Below are 16,504 nucleotides of genomic sequence, written 5' to 3'. Positions count from 1 at the left end.
CTGCCATCTCCCTTTCCCAACTGAAACACATTCCTTGCCTGGCTCACACCTTAAACCTGGTGGTGCAGTGCTTCCTGAAAAGTTATCCGGGGTTATCCGACCTGCTCCTCAAAGTGCGTGGACTTTGCGCACATATCCGCCATTCGCCTGTACACTCCAGCCGTATGCAGACCTATCAGCGTTCTTTGAACCTTCCCCAGCATCGCCTAATCATAGACGTTGCAACAAGGTGGAACTCAACACTGCACATGCTTCAGAGACTGTGCGAACAGAGGCGGGCTGTTATGTTTTTGTGGGAGGATACACATACACGGGCAGGCAGTAGGATGGCAGACATGGAGTTGTCAGGTGTGCAGTGGTCGAAGATTCAAGACATGTGTCAAGTCCTTCAGTGTTTTGAGGAATGCACACGGCTGGTTAGTGCAGACAACGCCATAATAAGCATGAGCATCCCCCTAATGCGTCTGCTGATGCAAAGTTTGACGCACATAAAGGATCAGGCGTCTGCACCAGAGGAAGAGGAAAGCCTTGATGACAGTCAGCGATTGTCTGGTCAGGGCAGTGTACATGACGAGGTACCGGGCGAAGAGGAGGTGAAGGATGAGGAGGATGATGGGGATGAGTATATTTTTAATGAGGAAGCTTTCCCGGGGGCACGGGAAATTGGTGGCGTGGCAAGGCCGGGTTCTGGTTTTTTGAGGGACACAAGTGACGTAGATTTGCCTGCAACTGCCCCTCAACCAAGCACAACCGCAGATTTGACAACGGGAACTTTGGCCCACATGGCGGATTATGCCTTGCGTATCCTCAAAAGGGACACACGCATTACAAAAATGATGAACGATGACGATTACTGGTTGGCCTGCCTCCTTGATCCTCGCTATAAAGGCAAATTGCAAAATATTATGCCACATGAGAACTTGGAACTAATATTAGCAACAAAACAATCAACTCTTGTTGACCGTTTGCTTCTAGCATTCCCTGCACACAGCGCCCGTGATCGTTCTCACACGAGCTCCAGGGGCCAGCAGACCAGAGGTGTTAGAGGGGCAGAAATCAGAAGTGGCGTTGGCCAGAGGGGTTTTCTGACCAGGTTGTGGAGTGATTTTTCTATGACCGCAGACAGGACAGGTACTGCAGCATCAATTCAAAGTGACAGGAGACAACATTTGTCCAGTATGGTTACAAACTATTTTTCATCCCTTATCGACGTTCTCCCTCAACCGTCATTCCCATTTGATTACTGGGCATCCAAATTAGACACCTGGCCAGAATTGGCAGAATATGCATTGCAGGAGCTTGCTTGCCCGGCAGCTAGTGTCCTATCAGAAAGAGTATTCAGTGCTGCAGGTTCAATACTAACAGAAAAAAGGACTCGTCTGGCTACCCAAAATGTAGATGATCTAACCTTCATTAAAATGAACCACAACTGGATTTCAAAATCTTTTGCCCCACCCTGCCCGGCTGACACCTAGCTTTCCTATGAAAAGGTCTTGCCTGTGGACTATTCTGAATGACTTTTCCAATCTCGTAATTTTCTTCACCTGATTGTCCAGCATACGACATGTTTCCACCTCACAAAATGGCCAAACTCCCCACACGGGGCCGTGCTATCGCCACTTTGCGCTTGGACCCTTGAGAGTGCTGTTTGTCTGAAGAGGTGGGTGTGGCCGCTTTTGGTCGACGGCACTGCCACTGGGTCCCTCATAGTACAATAAAGTGTCTCTGGCGGTGGTGGTGCGCACCCAACGTCAGACACACCGTTGTAATATGAGGGGCCCTGTGCCTGTACCGCCGGCCACAAGCCAGTTCCCCCCCCAGCTCAAACAGTGCTCTACCACTAGCAAAATTATCTCTCACAGCTTCACCAATGTGTAGTCTAGGCGCTGACATCCTTCAATGCCTGGCACTGACAATACCATTGTTTTGACATTTTTGTTATGTTAGGCCTTCGAAGCCTGTCTGCGGTCCCTTCTTTCTACAACTACTACACTGACCAGGCCACTGCTGGCCGTGTTACCCTGGAACCAATTTAAAAGTGCCTATAGTCAGCCCAATTTTGTTATGTTAGGCCTTCGAAGACTGTCTGCCGTCACTCCTTCCACTAGACTTCCACTGACCATACACTGCTGCCCATGTACCCCTGGAACCAATTTAAAGTGCCTACAGCCAGCCCAATTTTGTTATGTTAGGCCTTGGAAGCCTGTCTGCGGTCACACCTTCCACTAGACTTCCACTGACCAGACCACTGCTGCCCATGTACCCCTGGAACCAATTTAAAAGTGCCTACAGCCAGCCCAAGTTTGTTATGTTAGGCCTTCGAAGCCTGTCTGCGGTCACTCCTTCCACTAGACTTCCACTGACCAGACCACTGCTGCCCGTGTACCCCTGGAACCAATTTAAAAGTGCCTACAGCCAGCCCAAGTTTGTTATGTTAGGCCTTGGAAGCCTGTCTGCGGTCACTCCTTCCACTAGACTTCCACTGACCATACACTGCTGCCCATGTACCCCTGGAACCAATTTAAAAGTGCCTACAGCCAGCCCAAGTTTGTTATGTTAGGCCTTCGAAGCCTGTCTGCGGTCACTCCTTCCACTAGACTTCCACTGACCAGACCACTGCTGCCCGTGTACCCCTGGAACCAATTTAAAAGTGCCTACAGCCAGCCCAAGTTTGTTATGTTAGGCCTTGGAAGCCTGTCTGCGGTCACTCCTTCCACTAGACTTCCACTGACCATACACTGCTGCCCATGTACCCCTGGAACCAATTTAAAAGTGCCTACAGCCAGCCCAAGTTTGTTATGTTAGGCCTTCGAAGCCTGTCTGCGGTCACTCCTTCCACTAGACTTCCACTGACCAGACCACTGCTGCCCGTGTACCCCTGGAACCAATTTAAAATTGCCTACAGCCATGTTTTATTATTTTAGGCCTTCGATGCCTGTCTGCGGTCACTCCTTCCACTAGTCCTCCACTGACCACACCACTGCTGCCCGTGTACCCCTGGAACCAATTTAAAATTGCCTACAGCCAGCCCAATTTTTTTATTTTAGGCCTTCGATGCCTGTCTGCGGTCCATTCTTTCAACTACTACTACACTGACCAGGGCACTGCTGCCCAAGTACCCCTGGAACCAATTTAAAATTGACTACAGCCATGTGTTAATATTTTAGGCCTTCGATGCCTGTCTGTGGTCACTCCTTCCACTAGGCCTCCACTGACCACACCACTGCTGCCCGTGTACCCCTGGAACCAATTTAAAATTGCCTACAGCCATGTGTGATTATTTTAGGCCTTCGATGCCTGTCTGCGGTCACTCCTTCCACTAGGCCTCCACTGACCACACCACTGCTGCCCGTGTAACCCTGGAACCAATTTAAAATTGCCTACAGCCATGTGTTATTATTTTAGGCCTTCGATGCCTGTCTGCGGTCACTCCTTCCACTAGGCCTCCACTGACCACACCACTGCTGCCCGTGTACCCCTGGAACCAATTTAAAATTGCCTACAGCCAGCCCAATTTTTTTATTTTAGGCCTTCGATGCCTGTCTGCGGTCCATTCTTTCAACTACTACTACACTGACCAGGGCACTGCTGCCCAAGTACCCCTGGAACCAATTTAAAATTGCCTACAGCCATGTGTGATTATTTTAGGCCTTCGATGCCTGTCTGCGGTCACTCCTTCCACTAGGCCTCCACTGACCACACCACTGCTGCCCGTGTAACCCTGGAACCAATTTAAAATTGCCTACAGCCATGTGTTATTATTTTAGGCCTTCGATGCCTGTCTGCGGTCACTCCTTCCACTAGGCCTCCACTGACCACACCACTGCTGCCCGTGTACCCCTGGAACCAATTTAAAATTGCCTACAGCCAGCCCAATTTTTTTATTTTAGGCCTTCGATGCCTGTCTGCGGTCCATTCTTTCAACTACTACTACACTGACCAGGGCACTGCTGCCCAAGTACCCCTGGAACCAATTTAAAATTGCCTACAGCCATGTGTGATTATTTTAGGCCTTCGATGCCTGTCTGCGGTCACTCCTTCCACTAGGCCTCCACTGACCACACCACTGCTGCCCGTGTAACCCTGGAACCAATTTAAAATTGCCTACAGCCATGTGTTATTATTTTAGGCCTTCGATGCCTGTCTGCGGTCACTCCTTCCACTAGGCCTCCACTGACCACACCACTGCTGCCCGTGTACCCCTGGAACCAATTTAAAATTGCCTACAGCCAGCCCAATTTTTTTATTTTAGGCCTTCGATGCCTGTCTGCGGTCCATTCTTTCAACTACTACTACACTGACCAGGGCACTGCTGCCCAAGTACCCCTGGAACCAATTTAAAATTGACTACAGCCATGTGTTAATATTTTAGGCCTTCGATGCCTGTCTGTGGTCACTCCTTCCACTAGGCCTCCACTGACCACACCACTGCTGCCCGTGTACCCCTGGAACCAATTTAAAATTGCCTACAGCCATGTGTGATTATTTTAGGCCTTCGATGCCTGTCTGTGGTCACTCCTTCCACTAGGCCTCCACTGACCACACCACTGCTGCCCGTGTACCCCTGGAACCAATTTAAAATTGCCTACAGCCATGTGTGATTATTTTAGGCCTTCGATGCCTGTCTGCGGTCACTCCTTCCACTAGGCCTCCACTGACCACACCACTGCTGCCCGTGTACCCCTGGAACCAATTTAAAATTGCCTACAGCCATGTGTGATTATTTTAGGCCTTCGATGCCTGTCTGCGGTCACTCCTTCCACTAGGCCTCCACTGACCACACCACTGCTGCCCGTGTAACCCTGGAACCAATTTAAAATTGCCTACAGCCATGTGTTATTATTTTAGGCCTTCGATGCCTGTCTGCGGTCACTCCTTCCACTAGGCCTCCACTGACCACACCACTGCTGCCCGTGTACCCCTGGAACCAATTTAAAATTGCCTACAGCCAGCCCAATTTTTTTATTTTAGGCCTTCGATGCCTGTCTGCGGTCCATTCTTTCAACTACTACTACACTGACCAGGGCACTGCTGCCCAAGTACCCCTGGAACCAATTTAAAATTGCCTACAGCCATGTGTGATTATTTTAGGCCTTCGATGCCTGTCTGCGGTCACTCCTTCCACTAGGCCTCCACTGACCACACCACTGCTGCCCGTGTAACCCTGGAACCAATTTAAAATTGCCTACAGCCATGTGTTATTATTTTAGGCCTTCGATGCCTGTCTGCGGTCACTCCTTCCACTAGGCCTCCACTGACCACACCACTGCTGCCCGTGTACCCCTGGAACCAATTTAAAATTGCCTACAGCCAGCCCAATTTTTTTATTTTAGGCCTTCGATGCCTGTCTGCGGTCCATTCTTTCAACTACTACTACACTGACCAGGGCACTGCTGCCCAAGTACCCCTGGAACCAATTTAAAATTGACTACAGCCATGTGTTAATATTTTAGGCCTTCGATGCCTGTCTGTGGTCCCTCCTTCCACTAGGCCTCCACTGACCTGTCTACTGCGGCCCGTGTACCCCTTGAACCAACCTAATAAAATATTTAAAAAATTAATTTGATTATAAAAAATAAGATCGTGTTGAGATCTCAAATGCAGACATTTTAACAATCAAAACAAACACACAACAAATATCTGGAACTGTACTACAAAGGTCCAACAGCTACAATTTCTTTCTCCTGCAAGAAGTTAACTGAAAGTTTTTTGGAGTTGTTAACACAGATATGGCATCCACCGAGTGTTGTCCTGTCGCGTCTCCTTTAAATTATTTCCAATAAGATGTTAAACTATTAATTTAATAAAATCAATAATTAAAAAAATAATTGAGTAAGTCAAAAGCACATTGCAAATAAACATTAATTACAAATCAAGAAGCATGGCGCGTCCGAGGGTGAGTAGATACCGAATAAGAATATAATCACCCTCGGACGCGCAATGCTTATTTACAACAGCCTTCCTTCCTAAGAATCAGCCCTTCCGTGGTGTAGAGAGAGGTTGTGTTACACTCCAAGGTGTTCCCCAGGTTGCCTTTCCTGAGCTTCTATCTTCAGGCTCTCATTAAATTGTGGTTAAATGGAACAACTGCATTTGGCGTACTAGTTGGTTTGGGGCCTACTATCGGTGTCTGCCACTCCTTGCTGTTCTCCTGGTTTCCTGTCCTGAAATTCCATTTTCAGCCTCTCGTTAAGTAGTTGTTAATGTTAGACTGCATTTGGCCTACTAGTTGGGTTGGGGCCTACTATCGGTGTCTGCCACTCCTTGCTGTTCTCCTCCACTGAACAAAGCTGTGCCGCCTGTTTACTACGGTTGCCAATTTTGAACTGCATTTCGACTACTTACTGATTTGGCCCTACTCTCTGTGTCAGCCTCTCATTCCAGTTGTCCTCCACTGCAATGCCCCCTGGTTATTCCTGTGTTACCAATTTTGAACTGCATTTAGCCCACTTTCTTCTTTGGGCCTATATCTGTGTTTCCACTTCATCGTGCCCATTGCCCAGCCAGTGATAGATGAGTCTGCTGGTACATTGACCCATAACGCAACATTCCCCGTGCACGCTACACAACAACATTGTGACCCTGCTGAAAGTCAGGTTGCTCTTCCCGCATACCATACCACCTTACACGGGGACAAAGAGGAAGGTGCAGATGAAAGTGCAGGTTCCTTCATCAGGTGGGGGGAGGAATACTAGTTGGCGACGTCACTGGCACAGGGCCTCTCATAGTACGCAAAAGTGTTGCTGCCGGTGGGAGGCGCCCCCGCCGTGCAAACACACCGCTGTACTTTGAGGGGCCCTGTGCCAGTGCCAATGCCAACGAGTGGGCCCCCCCCTGCTTGCTCAGGATCACAGCACTTGCAAAGTTGAAATACTTACCTCTCCCTGCTCCACTGCCGTGACGTGGTCCAGATTTACTGGGCCCACTAATTACTTGAACCAGCCCTACCCCCCACAACTTTAGCCAAATGACCCCCAATTTCAAATGCCTTCCAATTATTTTAAGGTAAATTACGCTTGACAAGCTTCATTAAGAAGAATGGATGGTTTTGACATTAAAATGGGCACTCTAGGTGTTTTCCTGGCCCCCACTCACTGCCGACTATGCTGCCCCATTGACTTGCATTGGGTTTCGTGTTTCGGTCGATCCCGACTTTACGTCATAATCGGCCGATTTCACTCGACCCGACTTTGGACATAGTCGGGTTTCGCAAAACCCGGCTCGACTCTAAAAAGGTCAAGGTCGCTCAACTCTAGTTAACAGTCCATGCCCATTACAAGTTGAATCTGACATGGAGTGCACTGATGCACAGCCACAGCCAGACTACTATGCTGGTCCTTTGACTCAGACCACAACATTGCCCTCGCAGGGTGCTGATCAAGAATCAGACCCTGATGAGACTATGTTGCCCCATCACGAACGCTATACCACCGACCGACATGGTGACACAGACGAAGTTGCACACGAGCTACAAGAAGAGGTAATAGATGACCCAGTTCTTGACCCCGATTGGCAGCCATTGGGGGAACAGGGTGCAGGCGGCAGCAGTTCTGAAGCGGAGGAGGAGGGGCCGCAGCAGGCATCAACATCGAAACAGGTTCCATCTGCCGGGCCCGTATCTTGCCCAAAACGCGTGGCAAAGTCAAAACCTGTTGGAGGACAGCGTGGCCATCCGGTTAAAGCTCAGTCTGCAATGCCTGAAAAGGTATCCGATGCTAGAAAGAGTGCAGTCTGGCATTTTTTTAAACAACATCCAATTGATCAGCGCAAAGTCATCTGTCAAAAATGTTCAACTACCTTAAGCAGAGGGCAGAATCTGAAAAGTCTCAATACAAGTTGCATGTATAGACATTTAACCACCATGCATTTGCAAGCTTGGACAAACTACCAAACGTCCCTTAAGGTTGTAGCACCCTCGGCCAATGAAGCTAGTCATCAACGCAACATCCCTTCCGGCAGTGTAGGGCCACCATTTTCTGCACCACCTGCAGTATCTGTGCAGGTTTCTTTGCCAGGCCAAAGCAGTCAGGGTCAGGGAATCACCAGTTTCGTAGTAGGAAACACTGCATCTAGGGCACCGGCGGCAACAATACCATCTCCCACCGTCTCTCAGTCTGCCATGTCCACCGGCACCCCCGCTAGTTCCACGATCTCCAGCTCTCCAGTCCAGCTCACCCTACATGAGACTATGGTTAGAAAAAGGAAGTACTTAGCCCCGCATCCGCGTACACAGGGTTTGAACGCCCACATAGCTAGACTAATCTCGTTAGAGATGATGCCCTACCGGTTAGTTGAAAGCGAAGCTTTCAAAGCCCTGATGGACTACGCTGTACCACGCTACGAGCTACCCAGTCGACACTTTTTTTCCAGAAAAGCCATCCCAGCCCTCCACCAGCATGTTAAAGAGCGCATCGTCCATGCACTCAGGCAATCTGTGAGCACAAAGGTGCACCTGACAACAGATGCATGGACCAGTAGGCATGGCCAGGGACGTTACGTGTCCATCACGGCACACTGGGTAAATGTGGTGGATGCAGGGTCCACAGGGGACAGCAAGTTTGGGACAGTTCTGCCTAGCCCACGGTCTAGGAAACAGTTGGCTGTAGCCGTTCGCACCCCCTCCTCCTCCTCCTCGTCCTCCTGCAGAAGCGAGAGCTCGTCCACAGACCGCAGTTGCACAACCACTCCATCCGCAGCTGCCACTGTTGCACACCAGGTCTCCCATTATGGGGCAGCTACTGGCAAACGTCAGCAGGCTGTATTGGCTATGAAGTGTTTGGGCGACAACAGACACACCGCTGAAGTTCTGTCCGAGTTCTTGCAGAAAGAAACGCAGTCGTGGCTGGGCACTGTAGATCTTGAGGCAGGCAAGGTAGTGAGTGATAACGGAAGGAATTTCATGGCTGCCATCTCCCTTTCCCAACTGAAACACATTCCTTGCCTGGCTCACACCTTAAACCTGGTGGTGCAGTGCTTCCTGAAAAGTTATCCGGGGTTATCCGACCTGCTCCTCAAAGTGCGTGGACTTTGCTCACATATCCGCCGTTCGCCCGTACACTCCAGCCGTATGCAGACCTATCAGCGTTCTTTGAACCTTCCCCATCATCGCCTAATCATAGACGTTGCAACAAGGTGGAACTCAACACTGCACATGCTTCAGAGACTGTGTGAACAGAGGCGGGCTGTTATGTTTTTGTGGGAGGATACACATACACGGGCAGGCAGTAGGATGGCAGACATGGAGTTGTCAGGTGTGCAGTGGTCGAAGATTCAAGACATGTGTCAAGTCCTTCAGTGTTTTGAGGAATGCACACGGCTGGTTAGTGCAGACAACGCCATAATAAGCATGAGCATCCCCCTAATGCGTCTGCTGATGCAAAGTTTGATGCACATAAAGGATCAGGCGTCTGCAGCTGAGGAAGAGGAAAGCCTTGATGACAGTCAGCCATTGTCTGGCCAGGGCAGTGTACAGGACGAGGTAGCGGGCGAAGAGGAGGAGGAGGACGAGGAGGATGATGGGGATGATTATATTTTTAATGAGGAAGCTTTTCCGGGGCCAGTGGAAATTGTTGGCGCGGCAAGGCCGGGTTCTGGTTTTTGGAGGGACACAAGTGACGTGGATTTGCCTGAAACTGCCCCTCAACCAAGCACAACCACAGATTTGAGAACTGGAACTTTGGGCCACATGGCGGATTATGCCTTACGTATCCTCAAAAGGGACACACGCATAACAAAAATGATGAACGATGACGATTACTGGTTGGCCTGCCTCCTTGATCCTCGCTATAAAGGCAAATTGCAAAATATAATGCCACATGAGAACTTGGAACTAATATTAGCAACCAAACAATCAACTCTTATTGACCGTTTGCTTCTGGCATTCCCTGCACACAGCGCCCGTGATCGTTCTAACACGAGCTGCAGAGGCCAGCAGACCAGAGGTGTTAGAGGGGCAGAAATCAGAAGTGGCGTTGGCCAGAGGGGTTTTCTGACCAGGTTGTGGAGTGATTTTGCTATGACCGCAGACAGGACAGGTAGTGCAGCATCAATTCAAAGTGACAGGAGACAACATTTGTCCAGTATGGTTACTAACTATTTTTCATCCCTTATCGACGTTCTCCCTCAACCGTCATTCCCATTTGATTACTGGGCATCAAAATTAGACACCTGGCCAGAATTGGCAGAATATGCATTGCAGGAGCTTGCTTGCCCGGCAGCTAGTGTCCTATCAGAAAGAGTATTCAGTGCTGCAGGTTCAATACTAACAGAAAAAAGGACTCGTCTGGCTACCCAAAATGTAGATGATCTAACCTTCATTAAAATGAACCACAACTGGATTTCGAAATCTTTTGCCCCACCTTGCCCGGCTGACACCTAGCTTTCCTATGTAAAGGTCTTGCCTGTGGACTATTCTGAACGACTTTTCCAATCTCGTAATTTGCAGCACCTGATTGTCCAGCATCCGACATGTTAACACCTCCCTAAATGGCCAAAGTCCCCACACGGGGCCGTGGTATCGCCACTTGGCGCCAGCACCCGTGAGAGTACTGTTTGTCTGAAGAGGTGGGTGTGCCCGCTTTTGGTCGACGGCACTGCCACTAGGTCCCTCATAGTACAATAAAGTGTCTGGCGGTGGTGGTGCGAACCCAACGTCAGACACACCGTTGTAATATGAGGGGCCCTGGGCCTGTACCGCCGGCCACAAGACAGTCCCCCCCCAGCTCAAACAGTGCTCTACCACTTGCAAAATTTTCTCTCACAGCTCCACCAATGTTTAGTCTATGCGCTGACATCCTTCAATGCCTGGCACTGTCAATACCATTGTATTGACATTTTTCTTATGTTAGGCCTTCGAAGCCTGTCTGCGGTCACTCCTTCCACTAGGCCTCCACTGACCTGTCTACTGCTGCCCGTGTTCCCCTGGAACCAATTTTAAATTGCCTACAGCCAGCCCAATTTATTATGTTAGGGCTTCGAAGCCTGTCTGCGGTCCCTCCTTCCACTAGGCCTCCACTGACCTGTCTACTGCCGCCCGTGTTCCCCTGGAACCAATTTTAAATTGCCTACAGCCAGCCCAATTTATTATGTTAGGGCTTCGAAGCCTGTCTGCGGTCCCTCCTTCCACTAGGCCTCCACTGACCTGTCTACTGCTGCCCGTGTTCCCCTGGAACCAATTTTAAATTGCCTACAGCCAGCCCAATTTATTATGTTAGGGCTTCGAAGCCTGTCTGCGGTCCCTCCTTCCACTAGGCCTCCACTGACCTGTCTACTGCCGCCCGTGTTCCCCTGGAACCAACATCAGAAAATATAAAAATAGGTGTTTTGCTTATAAAAAAGAAAATACTGGAGAGATATCAAATGCAGGCATTTTAACATTAAAAACAAACACATACAACAAAAATCTGGTACAGTACTAAAAATGGCCACCAGCTACAATAACTTTCTCGTGCAAGTAGTTAACTGAAAGTTTTTTTCAATTTAAAACACAGATATGGCATCCACCGAGTGTTGTCCTGTCGCGTCTTCTTTATATTATTGCCAAGAAGATGCAAAACAATGAAAATAATAAAATCATTATTTACCAAAAAAATAGAGTAAGTCAAAACCACATTGCAAATAAACATTCATTACAAATAAAGAAGCAGGGCGCGTCCGAGGGTGAGTATATACCTAATAAGAATATAATCACCCTCGGACGCGCCCTGCTTCTTTACGACAGCCTTCCTTCCTAAGAATCAGCCCTTCCGTGGTGTAGAGAGAGGGTGTGTTACACTCCAAGGTGTTCCCCAGGTTGCCTTTCCTGAGCTTCGATCTTCATGCTCTCGTTTAGTAGTTGTCGGAAAGTAGGCTGCATTAGGCCTACAAATTGGGTATGGGGTGGAGAGAGATGGTGTGTTACACTCCAAGGTGTTCCCCAGGTTTCCTTGCCATTGCTTCGGTCTTCCGACTCTCGTTTAGTAGTTGTAGAAAACTACACTGCATTAGGCCTACAAAATGGGTATAGGGTGGAGAGAGATGGTGTGTTCCACTCCAAGGTGTTCTCCAGGTTGCCTTTCCAGAGCTTCGATCTTAATGCTCTCGTTTAGTAGTTGTTGGAAACTACACTGCATTAGGCCTCCAAATTGGCTATGGGGTGGAGAGAGATGGTGTGTTCCACTCCAAGGTGTTCTCCAGGTTGCCTTTCCAGAGCTTCGATCTTAATGCTCTCGTTTAGTAGTTGTTGGAAACTACACTGCATTAGGCCTCCAAATTGGCTATGGGGTGGAGAGAGATGGTGTGTTACACTCCAAGGTGTTCTCCAGGTTTCCTCGCCATTGCTTCGATCTTCAGACTCTCGTTTAGTAGTTGTAGAAAACTACACTGCATTAGGCCTACAAAATGGGTATCGGGTGGAGAGAGATGGTGTGTTACACTCCAAGGTGTTCCCCAGGTTTCCTTGCCATTGCTTCGGTCTTCCGACTCTCGTTTAGTAGTTGTAGAAAACTACACTGCATTAGGCCTACAAAATGGGTATAGGGTGGAGAGAGATGGTGTGTTCCACTCCAAGGTGTTCTCCAGGTTGCCTTTCCAGAGCTTCGATCTTAATGCTCTCGTTTAGTAGTTGTTGGAAACTACACTGCATTAGGCCTCCAAATTGGCTATGGGGTGGAGAAAGATGGTGTGTTCCACTCCAAGATGTTCTCCAGGTTGCCTTTCCAGAGCTTCGATCTTAATGCTCTCGTTTAGTAGTTGTTGGAAACTACACTGCATTAGGCCTCCAAATTGGCTATGGGGTGGAGAGAGATGGTGTGTTACACTCCAAGGTGTTCTCCAGGTTTCCTCACCATTGCTTCGATCTTCAGACTCTCGTTTAGTAGTTGTAGAAAACTACACTGCATTAGGCCTAGACAATGGGTATCGGGTGGAGAGAGATGGTGTGTTACACTCCAAGGTGTTCCCCAGGTTTCCTTGCCATTGCTTCGGTCTTCCGACTCTCGTTTAGTAGTTGTAGAAAACTACACTGCATTAGGCCTACAAAATGGGTATAGGGTGGAGAGAGATGGTGTGTTCCACTCCAAGGTGTTCTCCAGGTTTCCTTTCCATAGCTTCGATCTTAATGCTCTCGTTTAGTAGTTGTTGGAAACTACACTGCATTAGGCCTCCAAATTGGCTATGGGGTGGAGAGAGATGGTGTGTTCCACTCCAAGGTGTTCTCCAGGTTGCCTTTCCAGAGCTTCGATCTTAATGCTCTCGTTTAGTAGTTGTTGGAAACTACACTGCATTAGGCCTCCAAATTGGCTATGGGGTGGAGAGAGATGGTGTGTTCCACTCCAAGGTGTTCTCCAGGTTGCCTTTCCAGAGCTTCGATCTTAATGCTCTCGTTTAGTAGTTGTTGGAAACTACACTGCATTAGGCCTCCAAATTGGCTATGGGGTGGAGAGAGATGGTGTGTTCCACTCCAAGATGTTCTCCAGGTTGCCTTTCCAGAGCTTCGATCTTAATGCTCTCGTTTAGTAGTTGTTGGAAACTACACTGCATTAGGCCTCCAAATTGGCTATGGGGTGGAGAGAGATGGTGTGTTACACTCCAAGGTGTTCTCCAGGTTTCCTCGCCATTGCTTCGATCTTCAGACTCTCGTTTAGTAGTTGTAGAAAACTACACTGCATTAGGCCTACAAAATGGGTATCGGGTGGAGAGAGATGGTGTGTTACACTCCAAGGTGTTCCCCAGGTTTCCTTGCCATTGCTTCGGTCTTCCGACTCTCGTTTAGTAGTTGTAGAAAACTACACTGCATTAGGCCTACAAAATGGGTATAGGGTGGAGAGAGATGGTGTGTTCCACTCCAAGGTGTTCTCCAGGTTGCCTTTCCAGAGATTCGATCTTAATGCTCTCGTTTAGTAGTTGTTGGAAACTACACTGCATTAGGCCTCCAAATTGGCTATGGGGTGGAGAGAGATGGTGTGTTACACTCCAAGGTGTTCTCCAGGTTTCCTCGCCATTGCTTCGATCTTCAGACTCTCGTTTAGTAGTTGTAGAAAACTACACTGCATTAGGCCTACAAAATGGGTACCGGGTGGAGAGAGATGGTGTGTTACACTCCAAGGTGTTCCCCAGGTTTCCTTGCCATTGCTTCGGTCTTCCGACTCTCGTTTAGTAGTTGTAGAAAACTACACTGCATTAGGCCTACAAAATGGGTATAGGGTGGAGAGAGATGGTGTGTTCCACTCCAAGGTGTTCTCCAGGTTGCCTTTCCAGAGCTTCGATCTTAATGCTCTCGTTTAGTAGTTGTTGGAAACTACACTGCATTAGGCCTCCATATTGGCTATGGGGTGGAGAGAGATGGTGTGTTACACTCCAAGGTGTTCTCCAGGTTTCCTCGCCATTGCTTCGATCTTCAGACTCTCGTTTAGTAGTTGTAGAAAACTACACTGCATTAGGCCTACAAAATGGGTATCGGGTGGAGAGAGATGGTGTGTTACACTCCAAGGTGTTCCCCAGGTTTCCTTGCCATTGCTTCGGTCTTCCGACTCTCGTTTAGTAGTTGTAGAAAACTACACTGCATTAGGCCTACAAAATGGGTATGGGGTGGAGAGAGATGGTGTGTTCCACTCCAAGGTGTTCTCCAGGTTGCCTTTCCTGAGCTTCTATCTTCAGGCTCTCGTTAAATTGTGGTTAAATGGAACAACTGCATTTGGCGTACTAGTTGGTTTGGGGCCTACTAACAGTGTCTGCCGCTCCTTGCTGTTCTCCTGGTTTCCTGTCCTGAAATTCCGTTTTCAGGCGCTCGTTAAGTAGTTGTTAATGTTAGACTGCATTTGGCCTACTAGTTGGGTTGGGGCCTACTATCGGTGTCTGCCACTCCTTGCTGTTCTCCTCCACTGAACAAAGCTGTGCCGCCTGTTTACTACGGTTGCCAATTTTGAACTGCATTTCGACCACTTACTGATTTGGGCCTACTCTCTGTGTCAGCCTCTCATTCCAGTTGTCCTCCACTGCAATGCCCCCTGGTTATTCCTGTGTTACCAATTTTGAACTGCATTTAGCCAACTTTATTCTTTGGGCCTATATCTGTGTTTCCTCCTCATCCTGCCCATTGCCCAGCCAGTGATAGATGAGTCTGCTGGTACATTGACCCATAACGCAACATTCCCCGTGCACGCTACACAACAACATTGTGACCCTGCTGAAAGTCAGGTTGCTCTTCCCGCATACCATACCACCTTACACGGGGACAAAGAGGAAGGTGCAGATGAAAGTGCAGGTTCCTTCATCAGGTGGGGGGAGGAATACTAGTTGGCAACGTCACTGGCACAGGGCCTCTCATAGTACGCAAAAGTGTTGCTGCCGGTGGGAGGCGCCCCCGCCGTGCAAACACACCGCTGTACTTTGAGGGGCCCTGTGCCAGTGCCAATGCCAACGAGTGGGCCCCTCCTGCTTGCTCAGGTTCACAGCACTTGCAAAGTTGAAATACTTACCTCTCCCTGCTCCACTGCCGTGACGTGGTCCAGATTTCCTGGGCCCACTAATTACTTGAACCAGCCCTACCCACCACAACTTTAGCCAAATGACCCCCAATTTCAAATGCCTTCCAATTATTATAAGGTAAATTACGCTTGACAAGCTTCATTAAGAAGAATGGATGGTTTTGACATTAAAATGGGCACTCTAGGTGTTTTCCTGGCCCCCACTCACTGCCGACTATGCTGCCCCATTGACTTGCATTGGGTTTCGTGTTTCGGTCGATCCCGACTTTACGTCCTAATCGGCCGATTTCACTCGACCCGACTTTTGAGATAGTCGGGTTTCGCGAAACCCGGCTCGACTCTAAAAAGGTCAAGGTCGCTCAACTCTACCTCTTACAGTTGACCATGGAATACACTGACTTATTACAGAGGTGAAATCCTATGACACTCCTCTCAAATTCAGTAAAAGCTTTAGGGGCTAGAATTTTTTTACACCTATTGAAATTGTATTAAATGAAAAACCTGAATTCAATAAATAAGAGTTATGTCCCAATCAGACATGAGCGGTCCAATACAAGGAAGATGGAGTTTGACTGAAATTTCCTTAAATTCACAGTTTCATAATTCTTTTTTCTCTTGTACACATGTAAGCTCTTATCATCAGCAAGATCCTTTCTCTCTCTTAAATGTAGAGTGTAGGCTCTTATTGTCAGTAGGGTCCTCACTCTCTCTTCTGTAGAGTCTATTCTCTTTTGGTTAGAGTCCAAGCTCGCTCTCTCACCTATTGAGTGTAAGATCTTATGGTCAGCTGGGTCCTCTCTTTCTCTTCTCTCCTCCAGATGTAATTTTCAAGTAATTACAGGCTTTCCAGTATTGAGATTTGTTAAAATTTATAAGCCACAAAATACATTTTGGAGGAAAATTTGGCAAAGTCAGCAAATTTTAACTTTCGAAAGATCGGCTCAGCTCTTGTCCCAATACTTTTGCCCAAATAGTGCATGTTAATAAGTATTTGAATTACTACTTAAGCCCTCATCTCATATGTTGACACATTCTCCTGA

General features: G+C 48.3%; 1 protein-coding gene across 1 annotated transcript in view; it reads left to right on the top strand.

Moving 5' to 3' along the window:
• Positions 1–16,504, top strand: part of LOC138680656 (enoyl-[acyl-carrier-protein] reductase, mitochondrial-like) — a 157,298-nt gene that overhangs the window by 34,050 nt on the left and 106,744 nt on the right. The gene's annotated exons all lie outside the window — the stretch shown is intronic.

Source organism: Ranitomeya imitator, chromosome 5 (assembly GCF_032444005.1).
Source record: "Ranitomeya imitator isolate aRanImi1 chromosome 5, aRanImi1.pri, whole genome shotgun sequence".
Taxonomy (NCBI): Eukaryota; Metazoa; Chordata; class Amphibia; order Anura; family Dendrobatidae; genus Ranitomeya; species Ranitomeya imitator.
This window is presented reverse-complemented; position numbering and strand designations above follow the sequence as displayed.